Genomic DNA, 22,446 nt, shown 5'->3' on the forward strand with positions numbered 1-22,446 from the left:
ATGACGATGTTAGTCGCCAAGGTATAGATGAAGATGCAGCTTCTTGACTTGCCTCAGTACTGATTGCTATACTGGCGATGTCATCACTGCCACATGGTGTTGACATAGCTTCAAAACGCTCCTGCGTGAACAGAAAATGCATGTTAAAGCAAAGACCAAAACTTATTGTACATCATACAGCAACACCCAAATAGATTAATGAGTTTGCATTGGATATCATGAGCCGCAGTCAATAGCGTACATGTGCACTGGAAACAAATGTGAGGGCGGGACTAGTATTACAGGATATTAAATGGTATACGACGGTATAAAAACTGAGTGGGCCTAAACAAAGAAGTATACTTATCTGTACTAGAAGGGATAACTTTTGTAATCTGCAAAACTAATCATGTAAAACTGGAGTTACTACTTTCTATTCAACTATGCCATGTACATGCTAAATTTAAATGCTATTTAGAGGGAAGCAAATAAGGTACATCTCCGAAGGGGAGTCAGGCCGGATCTCTGGCTCTTCTTCCTCAGGCATCGTCGATACTATTGGGCGTGGTACCTCTTGGTCACATGTAAAGGCTATCAAGTCGTAGTACCATAACTTGGGCACATAGACTTCTGTACCAGGACCAGATTTGTGGACTTCTCGACCTTATTTAGTTCTTTTATTTTAGACTGTGCGTAGGCCCTGAATTTTTTTCTTCACCACAGTCTCATCCACCATGTCGCTGGGATTGTGCTGTTTGAAGAGGGCAACTAGTTTTTCATAAGCCTCCTTTTCTTTATATTTTTTGCTGTAGTCAGCTGATTTTATCTTCCAAAGGCAGGGCAGGGAGCGATACATTTCGATCAATTCCCGAAAAAATTCCTGTCTATCGGAGGACATCTGAAAAAAAAAAGAAAAGCAAACAGTGAGAACGGCACAATACATGTAACATTTTTGAAAAATCAAAATCCACGTTTGAAATGCACTAGTGTTTGTTGGGCGGGGCAAGAAAACTAAAATGGCTGCTCATGCCAAAGCGTATGTACACAGATAGAAGCCAAGCAGCCTCCATTTGCTTTCAAATGTAAAAGCATAAACAAAATGTGGAATAGAGTTATGATTGCATATAATTGATAGCTGACCTATAAAAGGAAACGCTACAAAGATCTTACAATGGCGGCGGGCGGGCGGGGCAGGAAAACTAAAATGGCTGCCCATGTCAAAGCGTATGTACACAGATAGAAGCCAAGCAGCCCCCATTTGCTTTCAAATGTAAAAACATAACCAAAATGTAGAATAGAGTTATGATTAAATATAATAGCGGACCTAAAAACGGAAACGCAACAAAGATCCTAATTTGAGACCCCAAACAATGCCTACCTTCATCTGTTTTATATTGACACTTCATCATGACTTTGTGCACTTTTTTGTAAATTATTTAATAAATTTTTGATAATTTTGCAATCATCGTTTCGCTCCTTTCCTTCTCCGTTGTTCTCCTGCAACCAGAAGGCGTAGGAAAATCTGACAAGGTAGCTTTTGAGAGAGGGCTAAATTAACCCTTCACGGTTGACCAGGTGATTTCCAAATTAATCCACAAGGTGTTGCTAGCAACTGAAATGACCAGACAGAGATGTGTCTCTGTATGGAAGGATCAAAAGAGATTGCTAACCCCGTTTATTATGCCACCTCTTTTATAGTACTTTGCTTAATTATGCAAAGTACCAAGTTACCAATAGCATCGTTGTGACACATTTACTTTATAGGCTAATAGTATTGCAAGAAAATCAGAATATGTCCCTAGTTACGTGACGTAGAGAATAGATCAGTAGCACATTCATCAGGGTCTCATATCATCTTGTGCAAGCTGGAACAGTCTGGTTTTATAACAGCTGCGAACTTTCACCTAGTTACAAAATTTAACTCGTAAACAACAAAATGGCATCGCAAGCACAAAAATGGAGGTCTGGAGAACAAGATATCCCGTTAAACTGAATACTGTACTTCACAATCCCCCCTAGATAAATTTTGTTAACTAATATGCAGTATCAGAGGTGCTATCCCAAGCCATAAGCTCGAGGGGTACTGGTCTTCACATGACTGATACCATGTTATCAGTCATGGCTGTTGCAGCGCACCCATCCCCCCTGTATACCGCAATTTACGAATAACAATTTTTTGATGACTGGTGATCTTTTGAAGGTAGCCATGCGCTTAGCTTCAATATCTTCATCAAATAGCCTTTTAAAATTTGTGGAGCGAAGAGCAGGGGCAACGACGCCTTTGGTATCATCGTTAGCTGTCCTAGTGCAGAATTTCCTAATACATACAGAAATACACCAAAGAACAAGTTTTAGTATCACATATACAACAAGAATACAGGCAGCATTGTGTAACAAGCTTTGTAAGATCCAAGCTACCCAGCCCCCAATTCCCTTAAATCAATTGGCTGGATTGAGAAAGGAGAAGGTGTCTGACCACCAACTCTCCTTATTACGATCATTGTCTTTATCATATTGATCTGAGTCTTTGAATATCTTCTAACTTTAACTTCTACCACTAATAATATGGAAAATGCGGAAAACCAAAACATTATGCCCCCTTTATTTGCTATTGGCTTGTTGGGTGATGAGGAGGACTTGATAGGGACCGTCATACAAGGGTTCTAGTCCATGCTTTCTGACATGCCTTTTCACGACTACAAAATCACCAGGCTTCAGGTTATGACAGGTGTCTGTTTCTGCTGAATCTGGAAGAGAAGAAACTAGAGCATGAGTGATAGCAAGATTTTTACTAAGCTGAATAACATTGAATAGCACGGTCCACTGAGACTGGAAATTTGCAACTGGGGACCTAGCACCAAACAATATCTCATATGGGGACAGGCCGTGTTTTGCAATAGGGGTAGTACGGATGTGGTATAGTACAATGGGTAGGAGCTCTGGCCATGGAACCATAGTCTCCTGCATCATTTTGGTCAATTGTGCCTTCAGTGTGCCATTCAGAGTCTCAACTTTCCCATTGGATTGTGGATGGTACGGAGTATGGAGGGCGTATTGTGGATCCAAGCATTGTCAGAACTTCTTGGTACACATGAGAAGAAAAGGCCAGACCTTGATCACTTTCAACAACTTCTGGAACCCCGTACCTGCATATGACTTCCATCACCAGTTTCTTCGCTGTGGTTTTTGCAGTCATGTTGGTAACAGGGAATGCTTCCGGCCAACTGGAGAACATGTCAACAACAACCAAACAGTATTCATACCTTCCAGACTTAGGTAACGTAATATGGTCTACCTTGAACCTTTGGAAAGGATAGTCGGACTTAGCAAGATGCTTCGGGGGTACACATTGTTGACCGGGATTGTAAGTCTGACAGATATTACAGGCATGGTTGAGCGCTGTCAAAACTGGAAATTCCTGGGGCCCAGTACAATTTTTGCACCAGTGCGAGGGCTTGATTATTTCCTCGATATGTAGGCCCATGTGCCCATATGGTAACAGCAGGGTACATCCGCTTAGGGAGACACACGAGTTGGTCCTTTTTCCAGAGACCATTATCCATACGTGCCCCATCAGTCTTCCATTGCTTCACCTCTTCCTTTGGAGACATTCTCTGCATCGTCATTAAGCGGTCTCGCGGGGTCCGACAGAAAACTTCAGTCTGTTGTAGATCATCAGGTTCTTGTAGGGTCAATACTTCTTGTAACTGTTAAGCTGACAGCGTGTGGTCACCATAGTTGATATGGTTGGTTCAACGGGTAAAAGAGTGGCAGCTTTTGCTTGCATATCCGCAAATGCGTTGCCAACAGTCTGTGGACTGTTCCTAGGACCATGCACCTTAACTTTGATAATAGCCACCTGAGTAGGTAATTTGATCGAGTCCATGAGGGTTTTAACAGCTTCAGCATTTTTCACTGGGGTTCTGGCAGTAGTAATAAACCCTCGATTGGCCCATAGAGCCCCAAAATCGTGAGCAATACCAAATGCATACCGTGAGTCCGTGTATATATTAGCCCGTCTGTTCTTGGCCAAAGTACATGCAGTAGCCAGAGCCTGGAGTTCTGCTTCTTGTGCTGACTGTGAGGGCGGGAGTGCAGCTGCGTGCACTACAGTGTCCTCTGTGATAACAGCATATCCCGTGTGGAATCTACCAAACTCGTCAACATATCTTGAACCATCCGTGTATAACACCAGATCAGGATTTGGAAGTGGATTCTCACTGACATTTGGTAGAGTAGCTGTTTCTTCAGTCAGAAGTTGGGAACAATCATGTTGGAGATAATCCTCATCACTGCCATCTTTCTTGGGGACCGGCAGTAAAGTAGCAGGGTTGATTATAGTACAGCAATGCAACTTGACATAGTCAGGCAAAAGGAGTGAATACTGCAGCCGTAAGTGTCGTTGCACAGTCAAATGTGTTGGCTGCTGAAGTGTCAGAATTGCTGCAATGTCATGCGGGGCAAAAATATGCATTTCATATCCAAGAATTATGTCTGCAGTCTTGTCAAGCAACGAGTGAGTGGCGTGAACTGCCCTCATGCAACTTGGTGATGCTTGGGCCACTGGGTCGAGGCGGGCCGAATAATAGCCCACTGGTGGTTGCCTATTGCCATGTGATTGTGTAAGTACCCCTGCTGCGTGTCCTTCATTGTCAGACACATACAAATGGAACAGTCGAGTATAGTCAGGGATTCCCAAGGCAGGGGCGGAAGCAATAAGCCGTTTTAACTCAGAGAAAGCGCAATGGAGGCTTTCCATACAAACCGGTGATCTTTCCTTATAGCTCATTATGCTGTCTTTCAAGGCGTTGTAAAGGGGTTGCATTATGCGGGATGCATCCGGTATCCACTGACAATAATAAATACATAGTCCAAGAAAACGCTGGAGTTCAGTTTCATCTTTTGGGAAAGGAAGGGAGCTGACAGCTTTTTTACTTTCTTCTGTGAGGTGTCTGACACCCTGAAGGAGACAGTGACCAAAGAATATCACTTGACCAAGGCAGAACTGAAGTTTCGAGGCCAAAACCCGACAGTTCAGTGCTGCCAGATGCTTGAGGAGGCTAACAGTGGCAGTAATGGCTTCCTGCTCCGTTCGTGCTCACAACAAAAGATCATCCACATACTGAAACAGTGTAACCTGGGGGTGATTTAACTGCCAGGGCAAAAGACACTCGCTCATATTTTTTGCAAACTGGTTGGGACTGTTTTGGGCCCCTTGTGGCATAACTGTCCATGTTAACTGTCTTTCCTGATAAGTGAATGCAAACAGAAACTGGCAATCTGGGTGTAACGGAATGCTAAAGAAGGCATTGGTAAGGTCGATGACTGTAAACCAAGCAGCATCCTGGGGTATTTGGGACAAAAGAGTATGTGGATTAGGCACCACTGGAGTTTCCAGAACAGTAGCTGCATTAACTGCCTGTAGAGCTTGTACCAGCCAGTACACAGGGGGCTGGCCAGGCGGGGTCTTTTTCTTAACGGGAAACAAGGGCATATTACATGGAAAAACACAGGATACCAAAGCACCATTATCAAGTAATGTTTGTATTTGTTCCTGGAGGCTCCTGATCATGTTTCAAAGGATATTGATGGATTTTGGGAAAAGGGGCACCAGGTTTGAGAAACACTTTTACTGGTTCAACAGGCATTTTCCCTATATCATTTGGCCCTTTTGACTAAAGCTTAGATGGTATCTCTGAGAGGTATGGGGTGAGTCGTTGATCCTCAGGCAATATTGGGGGTGGATCTGGGCCTATCAGGGCCATCATAACTGTGGGAAGGGCTTGCAAAATACAGATTTCCTCACTGTCTTCATTTGCATAAGAATTATGCAACATTAGAACCATCTGACCATCATTTTAGATTTGTATTCTGGAGCGGAACTGTGATAATAAATCATCCCCCAGTAAATTTACTGGACATGTGGGAGAGATTACGAACTGAGCAGTAACCTTGGGGAAGGGTCCCACAGGGATGGGTTTTGTAAGAGTATGTGTATTGGGTCTGCCATCTACTCCGATTAAAACAGCGGGGGTATGACAATCTGTCTGAAAGTGACCGAGTCGGCCACAGCGCCAGCATTGCAGACAAGAATTGGCGTGGCGGAGCTGGGGAGTAAGGTTCCCAGTCATAGGATTGGAAGAGATATTGGAGTAGAGAGCTGAATTTGTGTATGGTTGGAGCGCGGGAGCTGAGTTTGCTGTGTGCCACTGATAAGGAAGAGCTACTGCAGCTGCGGTGGGGGCTGAGATTGGAGGGGGATGTGGTGGAGGCGGTGGTGGGAGGGAGAGCTGGAGCAGCTGCTGGCTGCTGGTTTGCTTTTTTTTTTTCTTTCACTGCTGATACAGAGCGAGCTAGATTCTTCTGAAAACTTTTTTTTTCCCCCTACTTTCAATGCATCGTCCGGAGTCTTTCTGGCACATGGCACATTACTCTGTCACTTTCTCACACCACAGTCACTTTCTTGCACCGCAGAACATCCAGTCCTTGCCATAATAATAGACAATTTTTCCTTCTTCAACATAGCAGTAACAGAAATAATCAGAATTCACTTCCTCTGTTCTTCCTAACACCTTCGTCACACAATTCATGTGCCAAGCCACGAAATTCTTCTTTTCTTCCACGGATTCTCACCTTTAGAGCTAAATATCCTTACTTCAGTTGTGCACAGTACTGGAGCTGCCATTTCAGTCTGTACCACAGGGTCTATCCCCCTCTGAGATGCCCAAAATTCAATGCAGTACTCAGTGATCAGGATTTCAGGATATTTTGACTATAAAGAGAGTCACAATCACTGATCAATCCGTAGTGTCCGTCCCTTATGAGGTACAGTTCAAGCGCTGGGCCCCCAACGGGACTGCACCTCTATATGATTCCACCCAAGAATCACCCCACCATCAAGGACAAACCTCAGATCCTCTTTGCAGTAACAAGCACAGGAAAAACCACACCAACGGTCAGTCTGAACAGTATAACTGCCAACTTACCGTGGTTGTCGTGGTGGATGATCAGTCCCAATTTTCCAGAGCCTGTGTCCGGTCCGAGGGTCCTTTGTCTTGTCCTCCGGGGGCAGAGTCGTCCCTATTCGGGGGCCTCACGTTGGGTGCCAGCTGACAAGATAGATTTTGAGGGAGGGCTAAATTAACCCTTCACGGTTGACCAGGAGATTTCCAAATTAATCCACAAGGCGTTGCTAGCAACTGAAATGACCAGACGGAGATGTGTCTCTGTATGGGAGGATCAAAGGAGATCGCTAACCCCGTTTATTATGCCACCTCTTTTATAGTATTTTGCTTAATTATGCAAAGTACCCAGTTACCAATAGCATCGTTGTGACACATTTACTTTATAAGCCAATAGTATTGCAAGAAAATCGGAATATGTCCCTAGTTACGCGACGTAGAGAGTAGAACAATAGCACATTCATCAGGGTCTCATATCTTGTGCAAGCTGGAACAGTGGTTTTATAACAGCTGCAAACTTTCACCTAGTTACAAAATTTAACTCGTAAACAACAAAATGGCGTCGCAAGCACAAAAATGGAGGTCTGGAGAACAAGATATCCCGTACAACTGAATACTGTACTTCACAAATCCACGAATAAATAGCGCAGTAGCAACTCAGGGACGCTGAAGCAAGCAGCGTAGTAATATCCACGAAGAACGCACTAGCGACTCATGGGAACACTGCAGGAATACCGTATAATACGATCCACAGCGCACAGGAACAATGGATGGGAGCGCTACTACGTTGTCTTTTATGACGAGGTCGCTCAATCGAGAATGATAGCGCAGTAGTGGCCACCAATCGGAGCAGAGGGGTGTGGAAAAGGCAACGATGAAGCATGCCCATCGAGGTCTGAGTCGTCACAATAGATGCTGTGTGACAAGGTCCCAACGACCGCCGAGGTCGTTATACGGATCGCTGTATCGTTGCTGCGTCGTTGAGGAGATCTGCCTGTTTGGCAGCTTACTAGTGACCATATAGCGATGCACCAGCGATCCTTACCAGGTCGGATTGTTGTCGGGATGGCTTGTGCATTGCTCTGTGAAGCTGGACTGTGTTATCATGTTTTTATCAAGTTCCAGTGGTTTCCTATCACCTGCAAAGCTTCAGTGAAAGTGAACAATAAGGTAATTGTCAAGAAGCTACAACCCTGACATTTGTCCTGTGTATTAGGACTGAGGACTGGTTATGGTGCCATGTCTAGCAAGGAAGAGTCATTATAACCCTTGCTGTACTGACCAAAGATGTCACACCTGTTCCAAGACCAGTGCAGATGACATGGAAGGATTCCAGAAGTATCCAAGGCGAGCCAATGTAAGTCTAGGTCTTTAAAGGTGACACTTCACAGATATTAAAGTTACATTTCATTTATGGACTTTGTTTTCCTATCAACATTTGAATTTATGGACTTTGATTGACACATGACACATGGTCTCTACAATATCTACATGCTATTTCAAAGGAATAATATAGACTGTGTTTTAAAAGAAATCATGCAAAAAAGGATTGGAAGATACCATAAAATCAAAGTTTTATTATGAACAAGTTAAAATGCCTTATAGCACAATATAGTACATATGGGGGCAGTAAATGCAAAAGAAAAAGGCCTTAAACACCTGTACATGTGACGCACACTCCCCTAAGAAAAAGCCTAACTGCGAAACGCGCATCAGGGGTGCCACGGCCTTCCAGGTATGCTATTTGTCCATCAGCAGTAACCCTTTCCTTCTCTCTGGCTATTCACATGCTTTACTTTTTGTATTTTTGAACCTCATGTACTGGTGTTTAAGGCCTTTTTCTTTTGCATTTACTGCCCCCATATGTACTGTATTGTGCTATAAGGCATTTTAACTTGTTCATAATAAAACTTTATTGATTTTATGGTATATAGCTTCCAATCCTTTTTTGTATGATTTGTTGATAATCAGAAGTGCCTCTTATCTAGGCAATATATAATGTTGTGATTTGTGTTTTAAAAGAACCAAGAAGAAGACATCAAAATGAATACCAGATGACTTCAGATGATGATGATGATTGACCTGAGATGCTTTGATTTAGATTTAGGGGAGTATAATTATATATATATTTTATATAAATATTGCTCACAGCTTACCATAACATGAATTCACATACCATAATTATGTTATTGAGTACATAAAACAATAATCTATTATTATGGACATTAAATTATTTTGCCAAAGAAGAAGAAAAGAACAAAGATCTTATTATCCTAAAGATGAACTTATCTACTTTGAGGGTCCCAATTAATGTCTGTCACCCTCAAAAGGGGGAATTGTTAAATATTGGTTATTAATTTATTCCTATTACACTCAATTCTGTACTGAGCACATTGCTTTTGTGGAAGGTTTAGCTGACAGGTTATTTCTGTATATTTGGCTCATGGTAAATGTCAACCCATATAACAGGAACACGTGCTCTGTGGGATGTATATGACCACAGGAAGGGGGGGGTCTCTTGGCTCTTCACTCTCTTTGGACACATGTACTCGCAGGATGCAGAGACGGAGCAAGCTTAAATTCAAACTTTATATATGGGTTATTTGGATAACTGGTAAGCTGACAGCTTTCCTCGCAGGGATTTAGACAATAGTACACACAAGTAACACAATATCTACTACCTGGCCGGTGCCGGTAACTATATGGCCGCGGTATGGCCGACTACGAGTCCTGGGATTATAACTAGCTTACAACGGAGTGTCACTTATCCTTCTTTGACGTCCTGCAGAGTTGTCCGGGAGGTGTCCGTTCGATGTCTCAGCTGCTGGGAACAGCCGATGAGGAGCTGACGCAGGCTTCTGGCGTTCCTATGCCCAGGTGTAGAGGAGGCACAACAGGCCCCAGGAGAGTTCCTCAGCGTTGGTCCCCCTTGCGCAGCCATGGACCTGAACATACAGGCCGCTTCCGCAGTCTGGAACGGGGCAGTGGCTGCCGCAGGGTGCAGCATCTGGGTCGCAGCCGTGGTGTGGACCTAGGCAGGGGCGGCCGCAGGTGGCAGCGTACAGGCAGCAGCCGCGGGGCAGAGTGGGGCAGTGGCAGCCGTGGATGGCGGCGGGCTGGAGTCGGGCAGTGGCGGCCGTGGGTGGCGGTGGGCAGGCCGCAGCCACGGGCTGGAGTCAGGCAGTGGCGGCCGTGGGTTTCTCTGTCTGGGACGCAGCTGCGGGTGTCCAGTCTGTGTCACTCCCTCACGCTACTCAGGGCCATCCCTTCCTTGGATCAGGTGAGCCCTTTCCTGTCTCTCTGGCAGATGTATACTCACTCCAGCTCTCCTGCGCCACTTAGGTTCCTGCTGCCTGCTGCTTTTGTCTCTCCCCGTTGAGTGCTCCCTGCTGGTCGCGTGTGCTCATTTTATAGTAGCCCCGCCCCCATGCTTTCTGGAAGAGTCTCCGTCCCACCTGCTTATTCCTTCCCCCGGGAACCTTGATGACAGCCCCCTTAGTTCCGGCCCAGGTACACAGTGGGGGCTCCCTCTCCTACACTCCCCCATCCTGACTGCTCACCAGTCCTCAGGCGAGGGTTTGAGGAGGTTTGTGTTTTTCTCTCGATGCTGAAGTCTTTTCTGCCACACGAACTGATCCTGCTCATATCGTTCGGGGGTTTTTCCTGCTGTAAACCGATTGTTGTGGTGGAGTCTTCTGGGGTGGTGGAAGGTGGATGGGTGACTGGGGCCATAGGGGCATTGGGCCTAGAAGGGTCCGCTCATACTACCGGAAGGTCCTCGTCGTCGTCGTCATCCCAAAAAACTGGCGGAGGATCTGAGGCCTGAGGGGAGGCCTCGGGCTGCTCGGGGTCTGTGGATATACAGGGCCGCAACTTATTGTGATGTACTGTTTGGGTGGGGTGGTCTCCCTCTTTTTCAGACAGTATTACATACACCGGCCCATCGGGACTTATTCATCGCAGTACTCGGTAGGGACTTTCTTCTCACCGGTGCCCCAATTTGTTTTGGGGGCGCTGGTCTCATACGAGTATGCGATCCCCTGTCTGGAATTCAGCGGGTTGTGACGGGGCCTTCCCCGGTTGTTCCAGGTCTCGGAGCTTTGGTTGTACTAGCCGGTGCAGGGTTTGCAGGTGATATCGATGATTTCGGACCCACGAGGGGACCCCTGCCCATGGTCGCTCTTGCTCTGGGTCCAACTCCACTTCGGTGATCCCCTTGCATTCTCGGCCAAAGAGTAGTGAGTATGGGGTGTAGCCGGTGACTCGGTGTACCCGGTTGTTGTATACCCAGACCAGTTCGGGGACGTACTTGGGCCAACGGGTCTTTCAGTCCTCCAGGGTATGTAACATTTGTATTAAGGTCCGGTTAAATCATTCGCAGGCCCTGTTCCCCTGCGGATGGTATGGTGTGGTTCGGGATTTGTCAATGCCGTATACTGTAGATGATGTAGTTCCTCCATTCCTCCATTCCTTTCCTACTTTCCCCAAGAAGCAGGCACCTTGATCCGAATGAATTTGGGCCGGACCGATGGTTAGATAGTCTATCATTAGTAGTTCGAGGGGTGCTGTCGTTACTATCGTTTGCACAGGGGCTTGTTGCTCTGGTGGTTTAGTCCGCTCACTTTGGTGGCATGTACGGCAAACTTTTTCCACCTTGGCTTGTAATCAGGGATGGTAGGCTATTTGATGTAGCCACTGAAAAGTCTTTTGCACCCCAAAATGAGTCCCTTTTTCGTGAGCCTCACAAGCAAGTTCAGTGAGCTGGGCCCCCGGCACCACCATTAGCCATGCTACCGTTGGTTCTGTGGTAGTATTGTCTTTCGGTACAATAGTCCACCTTTGTTCACCAGTTTCTCCCACTGGCGTAGCATTAGTAATGTGTCTCTAGGCAGCGTCCTTCTTTGGGCATCATTGGGCAGCTGTTTCGTGGCCACCCATCGACGTAGGGGGCCAATTTCCCCATCTTCTTGTTGCTGCTGTATCCATTCGTCCCGGGACTGTTCCAAGATGCCCCTAGTGGGTCCTGCATGGGACTGCTCCCATGTCACCGCCGTGGTTTCTTCCCCCTCCAGCTCTTCATCTCGGCTCTGTCCTGGGGCTGTGCATCGGATTAGGGACAAGGCGTCGGTGTGGACATTCTCAGCTCCCCATTTGTAAATGATTTTGTACTTGAATTTGGACATCCAAGCCACCCATCGTTGCTCCGGGGTCCCTAGTTTTGCATTTTTGAGGTGGGCTAGTGGGTTGTTGTGGCTTCGTACCACCACCTCGGAACCCGCTAGGTACTGTCATGTCGGACGCTGTTCACACCACAGCATCCGGCAGGCAGAGGTAGTTCCACCTCCAGCCACTATAGCCTCAGTGGCGCCGGTTTGATCTTCAGGCTCTCGGGGGTTAATCCTGCTGGAGACCAGGTTGGAAGGTTAGTCACGCCCACGGTCTTTAAATAGTCATACTGGCATATGGGCGTCGCCGATTATAGCTTGTGTTTCATACCAAGTGGTTCCGGTCTGGAGTGGAGGTGTTCAAGAGAGAGAGATTCATATCTGGTGTCGTATGATCCGTCGTTATCCTTTCTCCTTCCCATATTTGTGTTTAGTTGTGCCCTGTTCACATTACTGTTTATTCCTGTGTGTGTGCGGCGCAGTGCAGTTTAAGTTCTCCCTGTCTGTCATTATTTGTGTGGGAGCTTTGGTGGTGTGACTCCTCACTGGGTGGAGGGTGGAGGGTTAAGTGCAGGGCTGAGCAGGAGATAAGGAAAGGTCGGAGGCTCAGGCATTTGCACCTTCAGCAAAAACCCTGGGTTGAGGGTCAGACAGGGTTTCCCCTAGTAAAAGGGACACCACAGGGGCCCCGGGTATTTCAGCCTTAGTTGAACTAAGCCCCCGTGACATTATAATCGGCCCACATTTTTTCAGGAGTCCATGGATCCATTAGATTCCATAACCCGCCAGTTGGCGGCGCTGTCCATACAGGTCTCCGAGTTGAAAGGGGCAGTTCAGCAGCAGGGCCTGGTAGTAGCAAAGGTGCAAACGGCATCTGCAGGTATCGGTGCAGAGCCGAAGTTTCCGCTGCCAGAACGATTTTCAGGCGATCGCAGCAAATTTGTCGTATTTCGGGAGGCCTGCAAATTATACTTCCGCATGCGGCCAATATCCTCAGGTAATGAGGCCCAGCGAGTAGGGCTGGTGTTGTCATTACTGAGTGGTGACCCCCAAGCATGGGCATTTTCCTTACCAGCTGACTCTGCTACATTTCATTCGGTCGATAATGTTTTTTCTGCCCTTGGGCTCATTTACGATGACCCTGACCGACTGGCTCTAGCGGAATCTAAAATCCGCGCCCTCCGCCAGGGGGAGCGCTTGGCAGAAGACTATTGTTCGGAATTTCGCCGCTGGGCTGTAGACACACAGTGGAATGACCCAGCACTGCGGAGCCAGTTTATTCATGGGGTATCAGGGAGGGTGAAACAAGCCCTCCTGATGTATGAGACTCCGGCATCATTGGAGTCTGCCATGAGTTTGGTGATGCGTATTGATCGCCGTTTTCGTCAGGGGGCACAGGAGACGCTACCTCTGGGGGAAAACACAGGTGCAGGTGTGGTTGAAGTAGATGAGTCCCCTGAACCTATGCAGATTGCTGGCGTGGCACAGGTTCAGCCTCGCGCTCCGGGATTCCGGAAGCCCGGAGCATGTTTCTACTGTGGTAAAGGAGGTCATTATGTTAACGTTTGCCCGGTACTACCTAAGAGGGTCACACCTGCGGAAAACTGTTAAGCTCAGAGGGTATGGAGGAGACCCAACTGAGCGTATGCATATCCTCCATGATGGTATCTCAATGTATGCTCCCTGCCAAGGTTATTATCTCCGGCAGAGAGCTACCTATATCAGTGTTTGTGGATAGCGGTTCCGCCACCAATCTCATAGATGAGGAGTTTGCACACACCGCCGGGTTTAAGATCGAAAAACTTCCTCACCCCATACAGGTGGTGACCATTAATGCTGTTCCCCTCCCTCAAGGGGAGATTACTGAGTTTGTGGCAGAGGTGAAACTCCACATTGGGGTCCTACATTCTGAGTCGGTTACATGTAGGGTCCTCCGTAATCTCCCAGCTCAAATGGTCCTGGGTTTTCCATGGCTGTCCAGGCACAACCCGGTAATTGATTGGAAAACTCAGGACATAGTACAATGGAGTGGTTTCTGCAAAGACAATTGCTTGGCCACATGTGTGTCCGCCGTGACGCCCAGCCTGCCGGAGGCTTTGCAGGATTTCGCGGATGTTTTCTCTGAGAAGGGTTGCTCAGAACTGCCTCCACATAGAGCCTATGACTGTGCTATTAGGTTAAAACCTGGGGCCAAATTACCTAAGGCCAGGATGTTTAATATTTCTGGTCCTGAGAGACAAGCTCTGAAAGACTACATCGCGGAGAGTCTGAGCAAAGGTCACATCCGGCCTTCGTCCTCGCCTGTAGCCGCGGGGTTTTTCTTCATTAAGAAGAAAGATGGGGGGTTACGCCCGTGTCTGGATTTCCGAGAGTTAAACCAGATTACTATCCGTGATCCCTACCCAATGCCGTTGATCCCGGATTTGTTCAACCAGGTAGCGGGGGCGAAATGGTTTTCCAAGCTGGACCTCAGGGGGGCGTATAACCTCATAAGGGTCCGTCAGGGGGATGAGTGGAAGACGGCGTTTAACACTCCTGAGGGTCATTTTGAGAGTCTGGTTATGCCGTTTGGGTTGACCACCGCGCCTGCCGTTTTCCAACATTTTATTAATGATGTATTTGCTCATGTCCTGGGGAGATTTGTGATTGTATACCTGGATGATATCCTCATTTATTCTAGCGATCGGGACACTCATTTGGAGCATGTTAGGCAGGTGTTACAGTTGCTCCGGGAGAACCAGCTCTATGCTAAGCTGGAAAAATGTTTATTTTTTGTCCAGGAGTTGCCCTTTTTGGGATATATTGTGTCCGCAGCCGGTTTTAAAATGGACACCGCTAAGGTGCAAGCGGTGTTGCAATGGGAGAGGCCGGAGAGTCTGAAAGCACTCCAGCGGTTCCTTGGGTTTGCGAATTATTATAGGAAATTTATAAGACACTTTTCGACTGTCGCCAAACCGCTCACGGACATGACAAAAAAGGGTGCCGATCTGGCGAACTGGCCTGAGGTGGCTATACGTGCATTTGAGCGTCTGAAGAATAGTTTTGCTTCAGCCCCCATTCTGGTGCAACCAGACGTGTCTAAACCTTTTGTGGTAGAGGTTGATGCGTCGGAGGTGGGAGTGGGGGCAGTACTGTCTCAAGGCTCGTCCTTGAGCGAGATGCATCCATGCGCCTACTTCTCCAAGAAGCTGTCGCCGGCCGAACGGAATTATGATATCGGCAACAGGGAGTTGTTGGCCATCAAACTGGCTTTTGAGGAATGGCGACACTTCTTGGAGGGGGCGGCTCACCAGGTCACAGTTATCACCGACCATAAGAATCTGCTCTACCTGGAGTCGGCCAAGCGTCTGTCTCCTAGGCAGGCTCGCTGGGCATTGTTTTTTACTCGTTTCAATTTTCTTGTGACGTACCGTCCCGGGGCTAAAAACACCAAGGCGGATGCTTTGTCTAGGTGTTTTCCGGGGGGAGAACCTCGGGAAGAGCCGGTACCCATCCTCCAGAAAGGGGTAGTGGTCTCGGCTCTCACGACTGAGGTAGAGGCGGAGATTGCCGAGGCCCAAGAGGAGGTACCACCAGGACTTCCCGCCAACAAATCATTTGTACCCCTGCATCTTCGGCTTAAGGTGTTGAAGGAACACCACGATTCGGTACTGGCTGGTCACCCAGGGGTGAAGGGCACCTTAGAGCTGGTATCGCGTCGTTTCTGGTGGCCCAAAATCCGGCAGGACGTGGTCTCGTACGTGGCAGCTTGCATCACGTGCGCTAGGGCTAAGTCACCCCGAACCCGTCCTGCTGGCACGCTACAGCCTCTGGGGGTACCCAATAGGCCATGGACAGAAATCTCCATGGATTTTATCACTGACTTGCCAGCCTCGGCAGGGAACACGGTCATCCTGGTGGTGGTTGACCGTTTTTCAAAGATGGCGCATTTTGTGGCGTTGTCCTCTTTGCCCAATGCTAAGACGTTGGCTCAGGTATTTGTGAAGGAGGTGGTCAGACTCCATGGAGTACCGTCTGACATAGTATCTGATAGGGGTACGCAATTTGTGGCGAGGTTTTGGAAAGCTTTTTGCTCAAGGTTGGGGATCAAGTTGTCACATTCATCGGCGTTTCATCCACAGTCTAATGGACAAACTGAGCGCATGAACCAAAATCTAGAACAGTATTTACGATGCTTTGTGTCCGACAACCAGGAGGAGTGGTCTACTTTCCTTCCTCTGGCCGAATTCGCATTAAATAATCACCGCCAAGAGTCATCAGGAGAGTCTCCATTCTTTTGTGTGTACGGTCAACATCCTCAGTTTTGTACCTTACGTCAGGGTGACTCCGGGGGTGTCCCGGAGGAGGATCAGCTAGGAGCCCAATTGTCGTCAGTCTGGAGGCGGGTGAAACAGCATTTGTTGAGCATGAGTGCCAGGTACAAACGGGTGGCTGACAGTAGACGCGTGCCAGGTCCGGACCTGTGTGTGGGTGAATGGGTGTGGTTAGCTACGAAGAACATAAAACTCAAAATCCCATCTTTAAAACTGGGTCCAAGGTTTATTGGGCCTTTTAGGATTTCTGCCATCATTAACCCAGTGGCTTATCGGTTGGAACTTCCTGCGGTGTACAGAATACATAACGTTTTTCACAGGGCTTTATTGAAAAAGGTGGTAGGCTTGGTGGACATGACGCCGATGCCACCTCCAGTCATGGTGGATGGCGAGTTAGAGTTCGAGGTCGCCAAGGTAGTGGACTCTCGAGTAGTACGCCGTACTCTTCAGTATTTGGTGCACTGGCGGGGGTATGGTCCAGAGGAGAGGTCTTGGGTTCCAGCCTCAGACATACATGCGGATCGGCTGGTCAGTTCTTTTCACCGTCGTCATCCGGACAAGCCGGGTCCTATGAGTCTTGAGGGCCCTGGGGTCCCTCGTAGAAGACGGGGTACTGTCATGTCGGACGCTGTTCACACCACAGCATCCGGCAGGCAGAGGTAGTTCCACCTCCAGCCACTATAGCCTCAGTGGCGCCGGTTTGATCTTCAGGCTCTCGGGGGTTAATCCTGCTGGAGACCAGGTTGGAAGGTTAGTCACGCCCACGGTCTTTAAATAGTCATACTGGCATATGGGCGTCGCCGATTATAGCTTGTGTTTCATACCAAGTGGTTCCGGTCTGGAGTGGAGGTGTTCAAGAGAGAGAGATTCATATCTGGTGTCATATGATCCGTCGTTATCCTTTCTCCTTCCCATATTTGTGTTTAGTTGTGCCCTGTTCACATTACTGTTTATTCCTGTGTGTGTGCGGCGCAGTGCAGTTTAAGTTCTCCCTGTCTGTCATTATTTGTGTGGGAGCTTTGGTGGTGTGACTCCTCACTGGGTGGAGGGTGGAGGGTTAAGTGCAGGGCTGAGCAGGAGATAAGGAAAGGTCGGAGGCTCAGGCATTTGCACCTTCAGCAAAAACCCTGGGTTGAGGGTCAGACAGGGTTTCCCCTAGTAAAAGGGACACCACAGGGGCCCCGGGTATTTCAGCCTTAGTTGAACTAAGCCCCCGTGACAGGTACTCCGCGAACCATTCCGTCATGGCCAGGAGCTCGAGCTTGAAGAAGCTGTAGTTGTTGGGATTGCGTTCGGAGTCATGAAGTGACCGGCTGCCATAGGCGATCACCTTCTCCCGGCCATCCTGCATCTGTGACAACACAGCCCCCTGCCCGTGCAAGCTCCCGTCAGTGTGCAGAATGAACCGTTGCGAGAAATCCGCATAGGCCAATACCGGGGCCTCCGAGAGTGCGGTCTTGAGGTCTCGAAAGGCTTCCTCTTGTGGTTCGCGCCATTGGATCTTCCAGCTATTGGCGCGGGCCGGGGCTCCTCTCAATAGGTCTTGCAGGGCTCGGGCTTGGCGGGCGAAGTGTTTCACGAAGCGACGGTAATATACAGCCAGCCCCAAAAAGGCCCGCACATCTTTTACCGGCTCAGGGGTAGGCCACTACCATATCACAGTGACTTTCTCCATAGACGGTCTCACGCCCTCGGCCGAGATGACATGCCCCAAATATTCGATTTGTGTGCGGAACAGGTGGCAATTTTGGGGCTTCACCTTCAACCCGTACCTTTGGATCCAGCTGAGCACCTGGTCCAGACATTGCAAGTGGTCCTCAAGTATGCGGCGTAAATGATGTCGTCCAAGTATAATAGGGTGGCCTCGAAGTTGAGATCACCCAGACACCACTCCATTAGTCGCTGGAAGGTTCTGGGGGCGTTGGCCAGTCCCAACGGCATACGATTAAATTTGAACAGTCCCATGTTCAAGATGAAGGTGGTTTTTGCACAATCTTCCTCGGACATTGGCACCTGCCAGTATCCGCTGGTCAAGTCCAGGGTAGAGAAATATTTTGCTTTTCCCAGGGCCAACAGGGTCTCCTCTATACGGGGAAGCAGATACGAATCTTTGATGGTGCAGGCGTTTAGCTTTCGGTAGTCCACGCAGAATCGCAGCGTCCCATTTTTTTTCCATACCAGCACGATGGGGGATGCCCAGGGACTTTGGCCTTCTCGGATAACCTCCTTTTGCAGCATTTGGCTCAGCAGTGTCTTCAATTCTTGGTATAGCTGCGGAGCGATCTGCCGATATTGCTCCCTGATAGGGGATGCTCCTTCAGTGGGGATGGCATGCGTGATAGCTGTGGTGCACCCGAAGTCATCTTCATGACTAGCGAATACCTCTCGGTAATGGCCCAGGAGTGCTTCCACCTGGTGCATTTGGGCCGTCCCTAGTCCGGAGAGTTCCGCTCGCATCTTCTCCAAGATTGCTCGTCCCTCCTGCTCAGACGAGGGCCCCGTTTTCTGGATAGAACGTACAGTTACGGCCCAGGGGTCACACTCACGCCCAGTTGTACTGTCGTTGGTGACACCTCTTACAGTGGTTTCACCAGTTTTGCCAGTTCAGTGCAGGGTTTTAGAATGATGTCTTGATCCTCCAGGTTGACACAGCATACGAGGGCTGTCCCCTTCTGCACGGTGGCCAGGGCGCAAGCCACCAGGAGCCCGGGGGGGTAAGTGCTCAGAGAAGTACGGCTCCACCTGCACCTCTACTCCTTCCAGTGTTACATGGGCCCAGACGGGCAGAGCGATAACTGACCTGGTGGTAGCACGAGTTGGGGAGCCACAGGAGCAACCACTCTCCCCAGCACCTCCCCTTCCTGGCAGGCCCCCCGCACCAGCTGCTGAAAGATTTGCTCTTGCCATGTGCGGGGGCTCCACTGTTTCAAAGTCTCTTGGGCGGGTTCATTGAGGAGAAGACTGCCGAACTCCTTTAGTATATTCATGCCCAGGGTGACAGCGTGTTTCTCGCCTGTGTCTCCGAGTCAGGACGACGCCTCGTCAGCCTAATGGCTTGCTGCCCATCGAGATCTGCATCCAGGCTACCCTGACGACGGGGATCGGCAGGTGGTTGGCGGCCACCAGCTTTATCATGGACTCCCACTGGGGCCTTGTAGCGTCGGAGTGCTTCCGGTAATAGGTTTCTGGCATGGGGGTAACTTGTGACCCCGTATCCACTAAGCAACGTAGCGCGCAGCCTTCGGAACTCTACCCAAATCATTGGACACATCGCAACTAGATCTTCGGGACTTCCACCACCCCGCGTTGTGGGTTTTGGCTCCGAGCGGCATCCCCCAGTTCGGAGCCCTCTGGTTTTAATGGCCGGTGGGGCGGTTTTCTCCCGCGCCATGGGCACTCCCAAGCGAAGTGTTCCAATTCTCCACAATCATAACAAACGAATGGTCGGGGGAACCGACTTAGGCAAGGGCCGCGATGGTCCGTGACTTCCCCGCCCGGCCCTAACCGGCTTCCTGTGGCCTCGGTCTCCTTCACTTCAGCCAATTCGTCTTTCATACTTTGTAACTCCTGCCTCATTTCTGTCACCCAGTGGGGTTCACCCAGGGCGGTTACGGATGCTTCGATACTCCGGGCCATCCCCACAGGGACTGTCACCCCTTGCTCCTGTTCCCGAGCGCGTGCCTCCCTATCTCTGAAAAGGTCAGACGCGGGTCCACTCACACCCGCACTCGCAGAGCCTGTTTCGTCAGGGTGTCTCGTAGCCCGGTCACTAAAAGATCACGTAATGTCATATCCACGGGCCCCGCGCCGACCCCATCCTTCCTCTCAATGGCTGCATACAATTCCTGCAAAACATTCATATATTGCGTCACTGTCTCCCCCTCTTTCTGCATGGACAAGGCAACTGTTAGGTGGATTCATAACTGGCTTAGTGATCGGACCCAAAGAGTGGTCGTAAATGGCTGCACTTCCAGTTGGAAGAATGTCTCAAGTGGGGTACCACAGGGCTCTGTCCTGGGCCCTGTATTGTTCAACATCTTTATCAACGATTTAGATGAAGGAATTGAGGGTAAACTGATTAAATTTGCTGATGACACAAAGCTAGGAGGGATAGCTAATACTAGAGAAGAGAGAGAGAGGATTCAAAAAGATATAAATAAACTGGAGAAGTGGGCAGAAACTAACAGAATGGTTTTTAACAGTGAGAAATTCAAAGTACTACATCTGGGCAATAAAAATGAAAAAAGCATATACAGAATGGGGGGAATAGGGCTAAGTGACAGCACATGTGAAAAAGACTTGGGTATACTAATAGATCACAGACTGAATAAGAGTCAACAGTGTGATGCAGCAGCAAAAAAGGCAAATGCAATTCTAGGATGTATTAACAGAAGCATACAGTCTAGATCACGTGAAGTCATTATTTCCCTCTACTCCTCTTTGGTCAGACCTCATCTGGAATATTGTGTCCAGTTTTGGGCACCACATTTTAAAAAAGACATCAACAAACTGGAGCAAGTTCAGAAAAGAGCGACCAGAATGGTGACCGGTCTGCAAACCCTGTCTTATGAGGAAAGGTTGCAGGATTTGAGAATGTTTAGTTTGCAAAAGAGAAGACTGAGAGGAGACTTAATAGCTGTCTACAAATATCTAAAGGGCTGTCACATTGTAGAAGGATCAACTTTATTCTCATTTGCACAAGGAAAGACTAGAAGCAATGGGATGAAACTGAATGGGAGTAGACACAGATTAGATATTAGAAAAAACTTTTTGACAGTTAGAGTGATCAATGAGTGGAACAGGCTGCCACGAGAAGTGGTGAGTTCTCCTTCAATGGAAGTCTTCAAACAGAGGCTGGACAGACATCTGACTGGGATGATTTAGCGAATCCTGCTTTGAGCAGGGGGTTGGACCAGATGGCCCAGGAGGTCCCTTCCAACTCTATGGTTCTATGATTCTATGTGTTATAACTTTATATACTCTGTGTAATGGAGGTCAGTGACGTGGATCAGAAAAGAGGCCTGAGCTCATAGGTTTTCAGTTCTGTAGTATCAGAACTCTGTAGTATCAGAATCAAGCAGGTTTAGAGATAAGACACAGCAGGGTAAAAGCAGATGAAGATAATAACGCAGTGAGCAAACGTACAGACCGTGGAGACGTATGAAGTCCAAGTTGCCAGATCCAGAGACCTGGAGAGCAGGCCAGGCCTGCTAGCAGGAAACAGTCCTTGAAGTGGAGGTGGGTGCAGAGCTGATCCTGAAGAAACAAGTCTTTACAATGAGACCAAGATTCACAGGCAGGTGGGGTATCCCAAGGTAACGAAGAGACGAGCTAGGTAGTAGTCCTTCCAGCTTGATAACAAGTCCAAGAACAAGTATACTCAAGCAATGAGTAATCATACAGAGCATCCTTATATACAGAGCAGACAGGAACAAGAGAGATCAACACAGGAAATAAGATGGCCCCCGTTGAGGTTCGTGACTCCATCTTGGATGAGGGCAAAAATGAACTAAACTAAGGGCAAAGCAGAAACTGAGCGACAGACATAAGGCAAGGATTTCAGAGAAACGGATATGCAGGCCAAGTCCTTACACTATGATTCTATGATTCTATGACTAAACATCCGGGTTCTCAGTTCTCCCACATCAGTCGGGTCCCCATGGGTCTCCTCCAGGATCTGTAACACCCTGACGAAAGTATTTCGTTGTCACGGGGGTCTTAACATCATGGAGTACCGGGCCTCCCCGTCCAATGCCATTAAGGCCACCTCGGCCTCCAGGTCAGGGGTCATCGGTTGCATCCTAAACAATCCCCGGATACGTTCTGTCCAGCTCTACAGCATAGTATTGCTGCCTGTGAACCTGGGCAGGTTGCTTAACATAGCCCCTAGAGATAAGCTGAACAGGGGACCACTCTCACCCCCTTGGTCTGCAGCTTCCCCGCTCGCGCTCGGAGACTGCATCCTGCCAACTACGCCAAATGTGGTACTCGCAGGTACGCAGGATGCAGTGACGAGACGGAGCAAGC

This window comes from Dendrobates tinctorius, unplaced genomic scaffold (assembly GCF_039654945.1).
Source record: "Dendrobates tinctorius isolate UK_male_01 unplaced genomic scaffold, ASM3965494v1 ptg000046l, whole genome shotgun sequence".
Classification (NCBI taxonomy): domain Eukaryota; kingdom Metazoa; phylum Chordata; class Amphibia; order Anura; family Dendrobatidae; genus Dendrobates; species Dendrobates tinctorius.